At 34.2% G+C, this 20,133-nt stretch overlaps 1 long non-coding RNA gene across 1 annotated transcript in view; it reads right to left on the bottom strand.

Moving 5' to 3' along the window:
• The window catches only part of LOC115276602, a 1,186,317-nt gene that overhangs the window by 165,993 nt on the left and 1,000,191 nt on the right, over window positions 1–20,133 (bottom strand). Inside the window, exon 7 of the long non-coding RNA XR_003902023.1 lies at window positions 13,119–13,168. This is a non-coding gene — a long non-coding RNA (uncharacterized LOC115276602). The remainder of the gene's footprint in view (window positions 1–13,118; window positions 13,169–20,133) is intronic.

The following is a 20,133-nucleotide window of genomic DNA, read 5'->3' as shown; positions in this document are numbered from 1 at the left end:
GTCTGTGAGCCTGAGTTTAGGCCGGGCCATCCTAGACCCGTAATAAAGCCCTTTGCTTTTACATGCGTGACTTGGTCTCCCTAGCGGTCTCTGGTTTTTGGGGATGATATTAAAATCTGGGCATAACACAAACATATAGATACATTGAGTATAGTTCCATAAAGATAACTTTTTAAGATTGTATAAGAATACTGCTTGAGTCTTTAGTTATGTAATTATTTTCTTTTGGAGGCTCACAGAACTTTGAACAAATGAATGGAATACACTTGGCTAAGAAGTATTTTGAAATCATTTTTGTTTCAGATAAAGTCACTGATGCTAACTGCAAAAAAATAAATAAATTAAAAGCATTACCTTTTAATTTTCTAGTTTCCCCTTCTCAGAAAACATAAGATAACCTTAATTTTTTTGATAACTGGAGAGTACATAGGCTTTAATAAGAGACTAATTATGGTTCTTTTCAATGTAGTTTTAGGAAGTAATAATGGTTATTTTAACTAGGCCAATCCTGTACTAAAGAAAAAGGTCAAAGGGAACCCATTAAAAAAAAATGTCTCTGAACTCCTCCTAGTATTCTGATAGTGAATCCTCCAAAATGCAGTAGTCATCATTTCTGATGTGCTTTTTGATTAAAAATGTTGTCCGTCAGCATGAAATAACTAAACTCACACAGCTCCAAGACTGGACAGGCAATTCCCCCCTTCCTCCTACTCTATGTTCCTGCTTTATTCTCTGATGATTTTCTTTCATATATAATTTCTCCATGGAACTCTTTCATATCTAACTTCTTTTAAAATACATCACTAGAAGTGTTTTCAGGTTTCTTTTCTAGCATAATTATACTGTTTAAAGCCCAAATTTAAAATAAACAACAACTATGTCATAACATATAAATGGGAACATCCGGGGTCTTAAAATGAATTCAAGTGTTTTTTTCATTGTTTATATTGTTTCCTCCACCTGACACAAAAACATGTAGGTGACTGTTTTTTTAATTCTTTTAGCTTGGTAAACAGTATTCATGAAAATGTCTATATCTGTATTATCATTATTGTTATTATTAGTAGTAGAAAACAGATAAAATATTCATGTAAACAAACTTTATTATACAAGTTCAAAATTAACCTTTTAGTTATATATGTTCACATAATTGATAGGTCAGTTTATCAAAATTCTCATTTACGAAAAGATCTCAATATGATAAATGAATAGATAAGATTTCAATGGCTTTCTCTTGGCTAAATAAAATGCTTCTTTTCTTGATGCTGTTGTTGTCACTATTATCTGTTATGCACTTAACAGTAATTTAGGATTATTATAACCCTTTTGTCTGAGAAAGAATTTTAGCTGAGGGGTACCTGGGTGGCTCAGTCAGTGAGCTATCTGACTTTGGCTCAGGTCATGATCTCACGGTTCATGGGTTCGAGCCCTGCATCAGGCTCTGTGCTGACCGCTGGCTCAGAGCCTGGAGCTTGTCTTCAGATCCTGTGATTCCTTCTCTCTCTGACCCTCCCTTGCTCACACTATCTCCCTCTCTCTCTCTTTCTTGCTTGCTCAAAAATAAATAAAAACAACAGGAGAAACCTAACAGAGGACCATGGGGAGGGGAAGGCAGAAAGAGAGTTGGGGAGAGAGAGGGACACAAATCATGAGAGACTCTTGAATACTGGAAATGAACCTAGGACTGAAGGGGGAGGGGAGGGGGAGGGGGTGATGGTCATGGAGGGGGGCACTTGTGGGGAGAGGCACTGGGTGTTATATGGAAACCAATTTGACAATAAACTATTATAAATTTAAAAAAAATAAATAAAAACATTTAAAAATTTAAAAAAAAGAATTTTAGCTGAGATTTGAAGAGCGATCCCTTGGCTTGAGAAGCTACTTGTTTTCCTTTTATGCTCAGAAATTGTGCTCGTCTATTTCTCCTCCAATGTCTAAGCCTTATGGTCGTTCTTCTTTCTATAATGAAAGTTATTCATTAAGATTTCTTCTTCTTTTTTAAGTTTACTTATTTACTTTGAGAGAGAGACAGAGACAGAAAGAGAGACAGAGAGAGAATCCCAAGCAGGCTCTGCACTGTGTAGAGCCTGATATGGGGCTTGAAATCATAAACTGTGAGATCATGACTGGAGCCCAAATGAAGAGCCGGATGGTTAGCTGATTGTGTCACTGAGGCACCTCTGACAGGATTTCAAATACTACACTCCAAGTCATGAATTAGACAGGCACAGCTTTAATTCTGTACACCAAGGGATACTTCTGCATGTGTAAGAATATCATTTAACTCTTGCAATAATTCCCAACACAGAAACATTCTCACTTACTAGTGTTCACTTTAATAACCTTGATATATGTGATTTTAATTATTTTGGATAGTTAGCATACATATAAATGCATATATATTTATATTAATATGACCACCCTCCATGTATTAGTCTTTCCAGTTATGTGGGCCATTAATGCTCTGATTGACCATGCTAACTTCTGTTAGTTTATTTCATTCTTCCTAAAATAAGAACAGAGGTTTCCAATTGTTTCTTGGTCAAAAAATAATAATTAAGTTTTATTATACACACACACACACACACACACACACACACACACACACACACACACATATATATATATATATATTTCCCATCGCCATTGACTTTTCTGGGAGCCTAAGTGGCTGTCACCACCAGAACTTCACAATACCTCTCTAGAGGCTACAAATACACTTACTTTTTTCTTGTGACAGTGGGGAAATTTTCTAAGTTTAAAACGTGAAGTTTTCCCAAAGTATCCATAAAGAAAGTAAGAGAGTCCTAAGCCAGCAGTAATTGGGCTCATGGAATACAGAATCCTAAGCTATCAGCTATCACAGACTGGCTAGGCTGTTCCCTCATGTGTAACTATCATATTTGTTTCCATGCTCTTTTAAAGGGGAAAAATTCTACATATAAGTAGCTATCTTTGAAGAAAACAGATGATGTTTTATCCATGCACAAAATAAAAGAAATCTTTCTTCTTTTTGGAGAATCAGTGATATATTGTCAAATGTCTCAGATGCTTCAGCATTTGCTCAGAAGCCTCTTCTTTTCTTTTTATGTAGAGTAAAAAAAATAGCATCATAAAATTCCAGAACTCAAAAAAACCTTAGACATCATGTTGTCCCACTATCACATATTTTAAATGATAAATTGAAGGCCAGAAGGCTATGGAAAATCCTATTAGATGGAAACATTCACCTTATCTGCCTTCACTACCCAGCAAATCTCATATTCTTTCTGTAAGATATAGCTCAAATTTTACATCTACAAGGTAGAATATCTTCACAGACTCCCATAGGCATTTAATATCCTAGCCTCTCCTATAACATTTGTTTCATATCCTTCTATTATGATCTATCATCTCTGGTACATCTCTCTCTGGCCATGATACCTTGAGCAAATTTCATACCATCTCTTAATCTTAATTTTACTGGAATAAGCAATGTTCCTTCTTTCCCTCAGAGATACTGTAAATATTAAAAGAAATAATCATTGTAAAGGAGTTAACATATTGCCTGGCACACTGTGCATGCTCAACTAATCTTACTGTTGCTATTACGGTGATATTATTCATGTATCCACATGTCCTTCCCTTTCACTAATTGGGACTTCCAAAATTAGCTTTTATTCAGTTGTTAGTCCAGTGATTGGCACTGGGTTGTGAACACTTTACCTTCAAGAAGCCTGTGCCGAATGTGTTAAGGAATAAATATTTTCACATGCTTGGTTCCTAGTAAAATCCTTTCTCCTTATGCATCCTTCAGAATAAGCACATTGCCCATATATATACATATATATGTATATATACACACACACACACACACACACTTATTTCCAAAAGTATAACACTGAACAAACGACAAACGGGTGCTTTTGTTATGTGTGTCCTTAGCAAAGTCAGGTTTTCTGGTTTTACTTGAGAAATTTCATACCAAGTGTAGTAAGTGTGTCCTATGATTTCTCAAGAAGAAAATGTAGTCCCACCCAAATATATTGGATTTTATCCTTAATTTATATTCAACCTTTTCCTGGTGCTGTGGTTTGACCTGAAAATTTTGAAGTTATATCTCTATTTCATGCGTGGGCAAATGCTCTAGCAATAGTATTCAAAACAATTTTGCATGGTAAGCTTTTTATATAACATTTTACCTGTCACGCTTGAAATTTACATTAGAAGAACAATTGACTTCCTTACCTAATGATACCTTTAAGGAACTATGAAAATTCATGAATAAAATTATATTTTATGAATAATTTGAAGAAACTTACTTTAATGAGTCAGTTAATAATATACATGTGCTATAATTATTTTGAGTTTTGAAAATATCCATGAAGTGAAAAAAAATCAATGTTTACTATGATAAACACATTTCCTCTGTTATTGGAAACAGACTCAGTATAAAATTATGATGCTATAGGAAACCATCTCTATACTAGATTTATATCCTGGTAGTAATATAGATCCTATGAAAATGGGAAACCACTGTTATTAATTGTGTTAGAACCCCTTGAGGTTAGAGAGAACTTCACAAAGATTTTTGTTTGAATTGGCTATCAGTTGAATATAAATGTTATCATTTATCATAAAAGTCCACTTGAATATCTTACTTCTTGGTGCCAGGGACTTATCAAAATAAAAGCCCCTCTTAGCTAATATTTTTCACATAACACATTTAGGGAGAGAGTCTACCTTAGGTAAGTTCATTTTATAGATTTTATAGTGGAGGCAAAAAGCTCATTTTAAAGATTTACACTGAAAAAAATTAACATTGCCCCTAAATTATAAATGTGCAGAGCTTATGACTTCTCCATTGATTTAGATGTTAAATAGTGTTTTTAAGTTGGAGAGAAGGGTAATGGGAAGGCGGATCCTGTTAATGCTGCTTCAAAATATTTAGAGTACCTGTAATTTTTCTCTCTGTCTCTCTCACTAAACACACACACACACACACACACACACACACACACACACACACCATTACTTCTTATAAATACAATGAAGTACTACATGACAATGAGAAAAAATGAAATCTGACCATTTGTAGCAAAGTGGATGGACCTTGAGGGTGTCATGCTAAGCGAAATAAGTCAGGCAGAGAAGAACAGATACCATGTGTTTGCATTCATAGGTCTAACAGGAGAAACCTAACAGAGGACCATAGGGAGGGGAAGGGGGAAAGAGAGTTGGAGAGAGAGAGGGACACAAATCATGAGAGACTACTGAATACTGAAAAGGAACCTAGGACTGAAGGGGGAGGGAAGGGGGGAAGGGGGTGATGGCCATGGAAGCGGGGCACTTGTGGGGAGAAGCACTGGGTGTTATATAGAAACCGATTTGACAATAAACTATTATTAAAAAATGTGTAACAATATTAAAATATAAATATGAATATCCAGAATAATTATTGTTACTGTTAAAAGTTGGTATTTATTTTAGAATAATAATAGATTTTCCTCAACCCCCTCAGCCTTTCTCCACTCACCATCTTGTTCCATTCCCTTTTACAATGGTACAGATGATTATCCATCCAAGAAGACTTGGCTAGAATGTCAGAAAACCACTTAAGTTTCTATGCCAATTCTTACTGATACCACTGTAATTTCTTATGACAATTTACTTCTGAGCTAAAATACTCATGACCTTACTTTAAGTGTGGCACCTTAGACCACTCAGCCATCCTGACATGACTTGTGACCTTACTTTGAGTAGCTAATCGGGACTTATCATTTTAAGCTAAAAATAAATTTAACTCTCTGAATATAGCAAAATAATCATCTTATACTCTTGTTTATTTCAAGATAACAAGGTATTCATATAACATTATCATTCCTTGTAGCCCACCAGATTAGAATAAGATGAAATAATTGAAATGAATGCATTTTCTAGTGTTTTTTATATTAAAGATAATATACTTACATTTAAAAATAATTATACATTGAAATAAACTCACTATTCAATCAATGATTATGACAACAGATTTAAAATAAGTATACTTAGCTTATTTATTGGAATCTAAAATTAAAAGTTCAAAATACATTTCCATAGCTTACTATGGGTTAGAACCTGATTAACTCATCATAAATGGAAAATGTTGTAAGTTGCAATGCATGTAGTACACCTAACTTACTGACCATCATAGCTTAGATTAGCCTTCCTTACATGTGTTAAGAACACTTACATCAGCATATTATTGGACAAAATTCTTTAATGCTGTTGAAAATCTCATATAATTTAGTGAACACTGTACAAAAAGTGAAAAAAAAAAAGAGTGTGCGGCTACAGAATGGCTGTGAGTGTATCAGTTTTTTATCCTTGTGATGAAATTACTGACTGGCAGGTGTGGCTCACTGCCACTGCCTGACATCATGAGAGAGGATTTCGTCGCATATTGCTGGCCTGGGAAAGGATTGATATTCAAAGTATGGTTTCTACTCAATGTGTATAGAATTCACAGCATTGTAAGTAGAGGATTGTTTTTTTATATAATTAATAGATAAAAGTTCTGAGATAATTAAGGTTTTAGTTTTACCATATCATAATCCTTCTGTTGCTGACATAAATTCTCATTATCATTCATAAAGAGGAGCTCTTTGAATAAGAACTATTATAATAAATTCCAGGTTTTTCTGTATTTATTAATCACAGCTAAATATCATACGCTGTTCTCAAGATTACAATGAGGGATATGCTGGACTAAGATGGAGTGGGATGATCTGAAGTAAATTCAAAAAAATTCCTCAGGTCAGAATTTCAGGTAAAATCTGTCAGAATACATGTCAGTGTATGATAGTGCAGAAGGATATGAATTATGATATAATATGCTATTAAATAAATGAAATGAGGCAGCACAGATCACAATTTCACAGACAAATAGATATAAGAAATTCTGTGGTGTCCAAAATCTTCAACTTTGTCAAAAACGGCAGATACGTATGTACAGGAACCTGTTTGCAAATTAAGGTGAGATAAATTCTTTTCATTTCTCCTCTTATCAGATTCCCTCAAGTATAGGGATGTGATTTCCTAAAGATAATGATGATATTAGTTTATAGAGTTCTTTCAATTTCCACTAAATTTAGTAAATTCCTCTTCCCATATTGTTCCTACTCATGCATATGTTCAATCAGGAGAGGTCATGATAAAGTTAGAAACTCTTTGCTCGATGAAATAACTCTTTCCTTTTTTTTACCCTAGCTGTTTCTTTAAAAAATGCAAGCCAATGCTATTCCTTTCCATTTATCATTGCCTCGGTCTCACTGTAGACTCATTTTATAATCCCATATATTGTTGAAGTCTGTTGTGTTAAAAATGTGTTTAATTTCTAACTTATCCCATACAGTGCTTAGTCCCATTGATTCCTATATGCCTTTGCAGTGTCAATTCATACATAATTCTACATACATTAACCCAGAACAATTAAGCTAGGATACCCTGGACGCTAGGTCATTGGCCTGAATGAATCCCTATAATGTCCAGTATTAAATCCTTATTCCTTGCTTCTAATTTGGTTTTCAATTGAGGTAGTGATTACAAATTATGCTCTGAGTATAAGAAGGTAAGACAGTACATTCTTGATCCCAAATGGAGTTATTGATTCTTTTACTAGAGCTTATCTCCCAATTTCATTTTGATCAGCTCACTTGTGAATGGTTTTGTTATACAAGCAATTGCTCTATCTAGGACTCATGCTCATTGTCTCTTTTTCTCTAGCCTTCTACATCCAATCAATGATTAAGTCCTTTTGGTTCTGCTTCCAGAATAGATTGAAAATCCATTCCAGTGTTCCCATCCTTGTTCAGGACATTACCTCTTTCTTTCTGGAAATCTTCAGTGTCTCCTTCTAAATGATCTTCCCATGTCTAGTCTTACTGCCCACTAATTCATTCTCCACAAAGCACTTATCTTAAAATATAAATGGAATTACCACACACTTTTGCTTAAAAACATTCAATGGCTTCCCATGGCATTTACAATGAAATTCAACATGCTTATCATGGACTTCAGTGATTACTTCATCTCAAGCACCTCTCCTTTTTATTATTATTATTATTATTTTTTTACTTATTCCACTTACTTCACTACACTAGCATTCTTCTATTTCCTTGAACATTCCAAGCTCTTATTTCCTTCAGAGTCTAGAAATCCTTTTATACCCCCTTTCTCTTTCCATTTCCTCATGTGGTGAACTCACCTTTCATTTAAAGCTATTAGCTTAAATACCAATTCCTATCCTCATAATTCTATATTTGAGAGTGTTTTCCTTCATGACATTTATCAAAGACTTATTTTGCTCGTTTCTTTCTTCCCATTAGATATAAAATCAATAAGATGAAAACTTTGTCAGCTCCACCTTTGTGATATAAGTCAACCATATTTTATGTTTATTTATTTTAAGAGAGAGGGAGAGACAGACAGAGTCAGACACAGAAAGAGAGAAAGAATCTCAAGCAGGCTCTGTGCTGTCAGTCGACTGTCCCACCCAGGTGCCCCAAGTTTGTCATTTTTCTAGCACACAATAAGTTCTTCATTTTTGGAAATGGAAGTAAAGAGAGAGAGAAAAGAAGAAGGAGGGAGGTGGGTGGGAAGAGGAGAGAGAGACTAGAAAAAGAATGTGTTTGAGAAACAAACGTTTGATTTAGCAAAAGAAAGCCTGCCATCTCTCTAAGTTTACATAAAATTGACTTTCTAGATAGCAAATATTTACAGGGCATCTGCTACAGCCAGATATTATGGCAGGAACTAGAAAATATTTCTATTTTTTGGGAGAGAACTCTAAAATTACCTTAACAATTTAATGAAATAAATATATCATTGAACATGTAAAAAAATTAAGAAAAAATTGAGCATTTTGTATGTCCATTTTATTCTCAAGTTCAACATTCATTAAATTACAAAAGATTTTACTCATATATTTTTTCTTTTTTTTTTGCCTTTTTAAAGGATGTTCATCCTCTCAGAATATAATTTTATTGCATTATTCAATCTTTTATTTTTGAGTTCAAACTATGCATAATAAAACAATCTATTTATAATTCTTCAGTTGGTATAATTTTCCTTCATGCAGCATGCTAATTACATGTCTTTGAACTTTATTTGTCCCTAAGCTCTGTCATCTCTGTGAAAATGAAGTCAAATATATTTAACTGGCATCATTTGCTTGTATCAATATGTCTCAAATGCATTTTTTTCCTTTAACTATCATTTATCTTCAGGGATACCTTCATAAATTAAATCCTGAAGTTTTTTGTGTAAGCTATGCTGTATTTCAAAGATAAACTCATTAATAAACTTGTTATTTAACTATTTGAAATGGGTAGAGGAAGATCAAACCTATTAATGCTACATAAAGTGTTTGTACCAATCTTGAATACACCTTTTTATGGTGTCTATGTTTTACTTCTGTTTTTCCTCTTCTAATTACCCCTAGAGAACAGTAACTTAGTAAAAGTGACAGTTACCTATTAGCTTTTAAGTAGTACACTCACTCCATATTTCATCATCATTGGCTACCTAAAATAAACAAGAAAGTCTAAAGGAAAAATAAAGTTCTGATATAAACTCCATATTTTACAAGTACATTAAAATATATGGAATAGTACCTTTCTTTTGCTTAAAGGATTTTAACCTATGAACCCTACATTTTTCTCATCAGATTTTTCACTATTTTAAAGTTTTAAAAATAATAACTAATTATTAAAAGCAGTCTATTATACAGTTTACTTTTGCACTTCTATTGTTTTGTGTTAGAAGTTACTCTAAGGTTAATTAAATGGCTTGTATTATGGACCCAGAGATTTAAAAAGAAATAGTCAACATTGGATATGTGAATATGAAATTATTGAATTTTCTGTTTCAAATAATTATTTAATCCATTATTTTTCATTCTATCTCTCATATATTTCAACTATTATGGAGACAACTTCTAGAATTTAAAGCAGATGATTATTTCAAGAGCAAAAAAATAATTCAAAACCATATATAATTGGACAATACAATCTATAATAAACAAACATACTGAGAGGTTTATGGATGACATAATACTAATTTTTATACTATCATTCCTATCAATCACAAAACAAGTATGTGATGGACTTTTGTGTTAGCCACAGAAAATATGGTATATACATGTCTATATATAAATATCAAGGCAAATAAAATCTCAGTGTAGTACATATAATAGTATTCTGTCATTATATATATATAATATATGTACATATAATAGTATTCTCTATTTATTATGACTGTTATGTGTTTAAGCAACTTATTAAATGATATTTTGGGGACAATTAAATGCATTTTAATAATAATTTTATTTGAATACTAAACTGTAATTTAAAGTTAAAGTTAAAGTCAAGTATTAATTTTGTTATGCTGCTGAATGTTCATTTTAAAATTATAACTGATAGCAATGTGTGACAAAGAGTAGATAATATATATCTAAATTTTATAAAATCATACAAATTTCTTATAAACATGACATTAAATTATTAAATAAATATCAGCATCTTCATATTTATTTATGATATTTACAAAAAAGATAAAATATACAGAGCAATTACTATTCTAATGATAAGCTTTCCAGCAAACTATCTTAAACATACAAGAAAATGACAATATCCTTACAATTTAACAATATAGTAATGTTCTTAAAACTTAGCGATCATTACATGTAAAAATTTAAACCATAAAACTTTTATAGAAACCATAGGAAAAGTCCTTAGCAACTACAGCAAAGGCAAATATTTATTTTTAAAAAAATGTTTATTAAAAAGGACACAAGAAGCCCTAGCCAGACAAGAAACAAAGCTAATTGAGAATTTCTATTCATCAAAAGACACCACTAGGAGAATACTAAGAAAATCCAACAAATGGTTAAATACATTATAAATATCCACTGGAATGCCAGTAAATGTTTAACAACCAACTCTCCAGAAGAAAAGATAAAAGGTTTGCCATTGTGTGTGGTGTGAATACTTCCACCACAGCAGATTTTCAAACTACTAATAAGTTTCCCAAATTCCCAACACTTTAACAATTGGCTCTTGTGAATCAGTTTAAGCCAGCTTCATTACAGAGGATTCAATAAGCTTATACAGTATATGGTTTAAGAGAAAGGGATACACAGTACAGTAGAAAAAGGGCAAGTCTTAGACCCTTCAAAAGGAGAATAATCATATGACAAACAGTCATAACAAATATGACAAATAATCATAAAAAGTGTTTGATGCCATCAACCTTCAAGATATTCAAATTAAAATATTTTTATAAACACACTAGAATGATGAAAATAGAAGGATGCAAAATCCTAAGTGAGTATAGTGAGCAACTCACTATCACCTGCTACTTTGAAAAACCCATATAATCACTTCAGCAGACTATCAGTATCTATCAAAGCAGAACATATACATATCCTATATATCCAACAAATTTCATCCATGTGTTTCCTAAAAGACATGTTCTAGATGTTCATATAACCACTATTCATAAGAGCTAAAGTCTGGAAGTGTCCAGAATGCTTATCAATGGGATGAAGATCATAATTTAGTACATTAACATAGTTGAATACCACACAGCAATGAAAATGAGTGACTTATCACTGCATATAATGTTACAAATGTAACACTGAGAAAAAGAAGCAAAGTAGTAACTACTGTATGACTTCCTTAATAGAATGTAAAATAGTAGGTAATCGATCCTTCTAGAGGTCAACACAATGCTTATGTTCCATGGGGATAGTTACGAGAAGTGCCCTATTAGTGGACTTGAAAGTACTCTAATGTTCTTTTTCCTTTCTTCTTTTCTTTTTTTCTTTTCTTTTCTTTCCTTTCTTTTCCTTTCCTTTATTTTCCTTCCCTTTCTTGTTTTTTCTTTTCTTTTCATGTAAGAGGTGGTTATAAGGGTGTGTTCATTTTGTTACAATTCACTGAGATGACATATTTAAGATATGAGATGATAAACATATTTTGACATATTTTATAAGTTGAATTGACTAATGAGAAAAGTTCATTTAGATGGATTTGTAAAATATGTTATAACTTAATAATTATCAGGAATAAAATTATTGCTCTATGCGTATCCAAATAATGTATTTCATTTAAAAAGTCTTCCATTACCAACAGAGTCATCTTAGAATAGCAGTGGATTTCCCTTGCTTCTATGTGACACTTGTCTTAAATAATCATATGTTGAGTGTCTCAAAAAAAATGTAACTAAGGCATACACCTTACAAAGCCTAGAGCTGGTTATTGCCTACAATCACTTAAAACTTCTTCAAGATACATTTCGATTATGCTGTATTACCAAATCTACAACTTTTACTCAATCACTTTTGTGCTCCCAGATATATCATTTACGCAAAAATATAAAATCTCTGACACAAATGCCCATATCATCCACATTTTATATATCGGCTACAAGCTGATAAATCTTCATCATGTTTAGTATTAAAGAAGAGAAAACTGAACATTTTATCACTAATCTTATGTTTTTGTTTTTTGTATTCTGCAGTAGTCAACTATTAATGTAATCCAGATTCATATTTTTTAACAAATGTTATTGAGTACAATTAACCAAAGAAATTGACAAATTAATAAGGCCTATAATCACCAGAGTCATGGGCTATTTCTTATCATTTCCATTTCCATCGTTACATATTTTACTTTCAACCTAGAAAACTGAAACATCAAAGTTTCATAGAGGAACCCAATTTTGATAAATTTTGACAGATGATAAAATGTTTTCCTTTCAATAACTCATTGCCGCTATTCATTGTCATCAAATAGACCTCACTATATAAATTTTAATATATAAAATTGTCATTCATGTCCGAAGAAATTTTTGTAGTGGTATAAATCTTACCTTTCTGAACAATGCCTTCAGATTCACTTAGAACCTATCAGAGACTATTTCAAATGACTGTATTACTATAATCTACCCAAGAACATAAACATTTTATAGAAAGTATCACATATCAACATTTTCATAAGGGTATGGTAAAGTATCAAAGGAAATATGCAAATTACCTTTATATTTATAGGATATAAAAGGGAAAACTCAAAAGTTGAATATATTGATTATATTCTTACCATAAGCTCACAGGTTAGGAATTCAGAGAAAAAGTTCACCACCCTGAGACCTAGAAAAGTATAACCAAAAATATTTCTATCAGCACTGGTATTGCATTTTAATTCAAGCATCACAAAATGTTAAAGAGTGATTCTTATTATGAAAAATTTCATTTTATGAGTAATTAGTATACATATAATTTGACAAACAATTTTGACTATAATATTTGTCTGAAATAGCATTATCATTACTCAGCTCACATCAAAGTATTGTGATTTAAGATTAATTACTCTGACTTGAGCTCCTTAATGCAGGATGACAAACAAGCAGAGAATTATTATTGTCTCCTTTGCTTCTTATGGGACTATGGGTGATGGGCACATATGCAAGAAATGATTATTTTGCATATGTTACGGAATCTTCTTAGTTACATTCACTGAAACAGTTTCAAATATATATACACCATACACATATACACACATTATGCATAGGGGCTAGGATACACAAATATACAAATTAGTTATGATACTACAATCCCATTTTATCTTTGTTTATCTATTTAAATCAGGACAATATATAAATTTCCATGAATATAAATATTCTCCAATATTTGTAATGATATATAATATATATCTAATCATAATTTAAAAGCTGTTAATACTCCATAGTTTATTATATGCCTTAAAATATTTAAGATTATTTCATTTAACAATAACAGTTTATAATATTGATTAATATTATTATCTTTAAATTGAGCCATTTAGTTACCATCACATGTAACAATATTTAAAAGTTAATGTGCAGCAGAGGGATGGGCAAGATGAAGGAGAAATAGGGAATTCCTTACGTCCTGCCCACATCTCTCAAAGAGCTGAAGCCAAAGGACTCTGAACCACAAGAGTCTGGGAGGAAAAGAGACAGAATTGACTAAGAAGACAGCCTCATAGGGCTTTCGGAGACAGATCATATCTCTAACTGCTGAGCTTTCTTTGGGGGTGGGTGTCCTGGTCCCAGAAATTCCCTCCAGAATAGACTCTAAGCAAGGGATGCTTTTGGCACAAGGAGGAATCAGTTCCCTACTCGGTCCCCTGCAAGGAAGTGCACTGGCTTGCCAGATTACATTTCTGGCAGTATCATTAATGTGAATGGAGTAATATCTGGAAATGAGACTGGGTGCAGGACATAGTACACGGTCCACCTTGCTGAGCCTGCGACAGTGAGATCAGATCCAAAGGAGTGATTTACAATGCCTGTCGAGAAGAGACTGGGGGATTGCCATTTTTCTCCCCACAACCACCAAGACAGGCCTCAGGGAGCAGCCCACAGTGGAGGTGAGGCCACCTACACCAAACCACAACCATCTGCTCTGGGTAGTTGCTGTTACCTAAGCCTGGATAGATGCTGCAGAAACTGCCCCTCTCCCAAGATTAGCACTGACACATTGCCAAGATTAACTTTAGATCAATTCTTGCTATTCAGATATATTCTCCCTTACCTCATTCTTATCTCTCCCCTCCTCTGGACCAGGTATTCTGGTTATAGGTTTGCTTAAACAGGCATATATAATCCAATCTCTTGATGCATGTTCTACATCTCCATCCTTAACTTCCTTCCTGTCTCTCTGAAATAATCAGACTAAATAGTTGCTCTGAGTAACATTAGCTTCGTTTTTCTTTCTCCTCACCTCCAGCCATATTCTCCTTTTTCTCTCTCTGAGTTATGCCTTTTAGTCTCTCTGCCTGGTCAATGTTCAATTTTTCTTTCTCCCCACCCCTGTCATTACTCTCTTTGAATATGCTCTTCCATCAGCAATACCTCCACCCTACTTTTTATTTGTAGCTGGGATTTCTGCTTTTATGTTTTTAGACTGTCCTTTGTCTTTTGTTGTTTTCTTTTGGCTTGTTTGTTTGCTTGATTTGTCTGTGCATGTGCGTGCTTTTGTCCCGTTGGTTTGTTTTCCTTTTCAGGGCTACCTCAAGAAACAAGCCAAAATACACATGGTGGAGAGTCCCAAATAATACTACAAGTAGGGAAATAAAATAACCAAAGTCTCAAAAAATAGACCAAGAGATACCATTAAAAAAACACTTCCTGATTTGTTCATTTTAGCCACTCCGACTGGCGTGAGGTGGCATCTCAGTGTGGTTTTGATTTGTGTTTCCCTAAGGATGAGTGATGTTGAACATCAATTCATGTGCCTGTAGGCCATGTGGATGTCCTCTTTGGAGAAGTGTCTGTTCATGTCTTCCACCCATTTTTTCACTGGGTTATTTGTTTTGTCGGTGTGAAATTTGGTGAGTTCCTTGTAGATTTTAGATACTAGCCCTTTATCTGATATGTCATTTGCAACTATCTTTTCCCGTTCTGTCGGTTGCCTATTAGTTTCCTTGATTGTTTCCTTTGCAGTGCAGAAGCTTTTTAAATTGATGAAGTCCCAAGATTTCAGTTTTGCTTTCATTTCCCTTGCCTTTGGGGATGTGTCGAGTACAAAATTGCTGTGGTGGAGGTCTAGGAGGTTTTTTCCTACTTTCTTCTCGGGGGTTTTGATGGTTTCCTGTCTCACATTCAAGTCCTTCAGCCATTTTGAGTTAATAATTTTTGTGTATGGTGTAAGAAAGTGGTCTAGTTTCATTCTTCTGCATGTTGCTGTCCAGTTCTCCCAGCACAACCTGCTAAAGAGGCAGTCTTTTTTCCATCACATACTCTTTCCTGCTTTGTCAAAAATTAATTGGCCGTACATTTGTGGGCCCACTTCTGGGTTCGCTATTCTATTCCATTGGTCTATGTGTCTGTTTTTGTGCCAATACCACACTGTCTTGATGATGACAAGTAGAGGCTTTGAAGTAGAGGCTAAAACCTGGGATTGTGCCTCCCATTTTGGTTTTCTTCTTCAATATGACTTTGGCTACTCGGGGTCTTTTGTGGTTCCATATGAATATGAGGATAGTTTTTTCTAGCTTTGAGAAGAATGTTGGTGCAATTTTGATGGGGATTGCATTGAATGTGTAGATTACTTTTGGTAGTAATGACATTTCAAGAGACTATAGATGCTGGCGATGGTGTAGAGAGACAGGCACCCTCCTACACTGTTGGTGGGAATGTAAACTGGTGCAGCCACTCTGGAAAATAGTGTGGAGGTTCCTCAAAATATATCCATAGAACTCCCTTTTGACCCAGCAATAGCACTGCTAGGGATTTACCCAAGGGATACAGAAGTGCTGATGCATAGGAGCACATGTACCCCAATGTTCATAGCAGCACTGTCAACAATAGCCAAAACATGGAAAAAACCTAAATGTCCATCACCTGATGAGTGATCAAGAATATGTGGTATATATACACAATGGAGTACTACATGGCAATGAGAAAGAATGACATATGGCCATTTGTAGGAAAGTGGATATACCTTGAAGGTGTCATGCTAAGCAAAATAAGTCAGGCAGAAAAGGACAGAAGCCATATGTTTGCACTCATAGGTTTAACAGGAAAACAGGAGAAACCTAATGGAGGACCAAAGGGAGGGGAAGAGGGAAAAGGAGTTGGGGAGAGAGAGGGATGCAAAACTTGAGAGACTATTGGATGCTGAAAACGAACTGAGGGTTGAAGGGGAAGGGGGAGGTGGGAAAAGAGGTGGTGGTGATGGAGGAGGGCACTTGTGTGGAAGAGTACGGGGTGTTGTATGGAAACCACTTTGACAATAAACTATTTTAAAAAAAGTGCTTCTCATTGAGATTTAAAAGTTTGCAAAAGGTAAATGGGTGCCTGGGTGCTTTAGTCTGTTAAGCATCAGGCTTTTGATTTCTGCTCAAATCATAATCTCAGGGTTTGTCAGATCAAGCACTGCATCAGGCTTTGTGCTGACTGTGTAAAGCCTGCTTGGGATTTTCCCTCTCTTCCCCCCTCCTCCTCCCCCTTTCTCCCCGTCCTCCTCCTCCTCCTCCTCCTCCTCCTCCTCCTCCTCCTCCTCCTCCTCCTCCTCCTTCTTCTTCTTCTTCTTCTTCTTCTTCTTCTTCTTCTTCTTCTTTTCTCTCTCTCTCTCTCTCTCTCTCTCTCTCTCTCTCTCCTCTCTTTTATTTTGATTTTGATTTATATTTTCATCATTATTAGTGATATTGAGCACTTTTGCTGGCACTTGGTCATTCAGAGTTTGTCTTTGGACAAATCCCTATTCAAGTCTTTTGACCATATTTTAAATTGGATTAGTTGTGTTTCTTTCATTTTTGTTGTTGTTTTGATTTGATATTGAGTTGTGTGAGTTCGTTATATACTTTGGGCATTAACTTCTTATCCAATACATAATTTTCAAAAATTTTCTTCCCCCAAAAACAAACAAACAAAAAAACACTTCCTGAAAGGACAAGCCTTGTACAGTCTAAAAGCCTCCTTTTATATAAGTACTCACAGGTGCAGAGTGCATAAAGCTTTTAAAACTTACAAGAGACAGAAAGCTAGCCAAAATGATGAAACAGAAGAACTTTCCTCTAAAGAAATTCCAGAAAAATGTGGCAGCTAAACAATTAGTCAAAAAGATATAAGCAACATAACTGACCAAAAATTTAGATAAATAATCATAAAATTAATCACTGGGCTTGAAAAATGCATGGAAGACACCAGAGACAGTGTTGCTACAAAGATAATTAATCACAAAACATTTGTGATTAATTAAAAAATACTATAGACAAGGGGCATAATAAAATGGAGGTGGCCACTGCATAGATTGAAGAAGCAAAGAGAATAGGTGAATTAGAGACACAATATAGAAAAAGAGGAAGCGAAGAAAAAAAGAGATACATTGATCCAGGGACATAAAAGGAGAATTCAAGAACTGAGTGATGCAATCAAATGGAACAATATCTTTATCATCGGAATTCCAGAAGAAGAAGAAGAGAGAGATAGGAGCTGAAGGGGTACTTGAATTATAGCTAAGAACTTCCCCAATCTGGGGAAGGAAACACATTGAAATCTAAGAGGCACAGACAACTTCCCTCAGAGGTAACTGGAATCAATCTTCTGCACTACATATCATAGTGAAATTGGCAAAATATAAGATAAAGACAGAAGTCTGAAAGCAGCTAGGGATAAAAGGGCCCTAACGTACAAAGAGAGACCTATCAGAGTAGTTACAGATCTATCTACTGAAAGCTGGCAGGTCAGAAAGGAATGACAAGAAATCTTCAATGTGTTGAACAGAAAAAGTATGCGGCCAAGAATCCTTTATCAAGAAAGCCTGTCACTCAGAATAGAAGGAGAGATAAAGGTTTTCCCAAACAAACAAAAATTGAAGGAATTCATCACCACTAAACCAGCTCTACAAGAAATTCTCAGAATTCTCAGGAAAACGTTGCAAGGAACACAAGTATCAGAGACACCACTATAAGCACGAACCCTACAGAGAGCATAATAACTCAAAACCCTTATTTTCAATAATAATACTGAATATAAAAGGACTAAATGCTCCAATCAAAAAGCATAGGGTAGCAGAATGGATAAAAAAGAAGATCCATCAGTTTGCTGTCAACAAGAGACTCATTTTAGACCTGATATCACTTTCAGATTCAAAGTGAGGGGATGGATAAATATCCATCATGCTACTGGAAGTCAAAAGAAAGCTGCAGTAGGCATACATATATTAGACTAACTGGACTTTATAGATAAACCAGTAGCAATAGATGAAGAGCATTATATAATAATCACAGGGTCTATCCATCAAGAAGGACTAACAATTATAAATGTCTATGCACCAAATTCAGGAGCACCCAAATACATAAAACAATTAATCCCAAACAGAAACAAGCTTATTGATAAGAATGTTCTAATTGCAGGGCATTTTAATACTCCACTTACAGCAATGGATAGATCAACTACACAGAAAACCACTAAAAAACAATGGACCTGAATGACACATTAGACCAGATAGATCTGACAGATATATTTAGAACTCTACATCCCAAGGCTATATAATGGCACATTCTCCAACATAGATCACATACTGGCTCATAAAGAAGCCCTCCATAAATATAAAAGAATTGAAATAATACCATGCACTTTCAGATTGCAATGCTATGAAACCTGAAATAAATCACAGGAGAGAGTCTGAAAAACCTCCAAAAACATGGAGGTTAAAGAACACACTACTAAAGAATGAATGGGCCAATCAGGAAATTAAAGAAGGAATTAAAAAATATATGGAAAAAAATAAAAATGAAAATGTGACATTCTAAGCTCTTTGGGATGTAGCAGAGGCAGTCCTACGAGGAAAATACATTGAAATCCAGGCCTGTTTCAAGAAACTAGATGAAGCGTAAATGCAAAATCTAACCATGCACCTAAAGGCGCTAGAAGCAGAGCAGTAAGAGCACCCCAAACCCAGCAGATAATGAGAAATAATAAATATTAGTGCAGAAATAAAACAATATAGAATCCAAAAACAAGATGAACAGATCAAGGAAACCAAGAGTTTTTTTTTTTTTTGAAAAGATAAACAAAATTGATAAACCTCTAGCCAGCCTTCTCAAAAAGAAAAGAGAGAGCACCCAAATAGAGAAAATCACAAATGAAAATGGCTTTATTACAATAATCCCTCAGAAATACAATCAGTTATCAGGGAATACTATGAAAAATCATATGCCAACAAACTGGACTACCTAGGAGAAATTAACAAATTCCTAAACACACATGTAGTACCAAAATTCAAACAGGAAGAGATAGAAAATCTGAACAGACACACATGTAGTGAAGAAATTAAACCAGTTATCAAAACTCTCCCAACAAATAAGAGTTCTGGGCCAGATGGCTTCCCTGGGGAATTCTACCAGACATTTAAATCACAGTTAATACCTGTTCTTCTCAAGCTATTCCAAAAAAAAGAAAGGAAAACTTCCGGACTCATTCTACAAAGCTGACATCACCTTGATTCCCAAACCAGACAGAAACCCAGCAAAAAAGAGAACTACAGGCCATATGATTGATGAATATGGATGCAAAAGTACTCAACAAGATACTAGTATATCCAATTCAACAGCATATAAAAAGAAT

Source organism: Suricata suricatta, chromosome 13 (assembly GCF_006229205.1).
Source record: "Suricata suricatta isolate VVHF042 chromosome 13, meerkat_22Aug2017_6uvM2_HiC, whole genome shotgun sequence".
Classification (NCBI taxonomy): Eukaryota; Metazoa; Chordata; class Mammalia; order Carnivora; family Herpestidae; genus Suricata; species Suricata suricatta.
The sequence above is the reverse complement of the archived record's forward strand: the minus strand, read 5'-3'. Positions and strand labels throughout refer to the sequence as shown.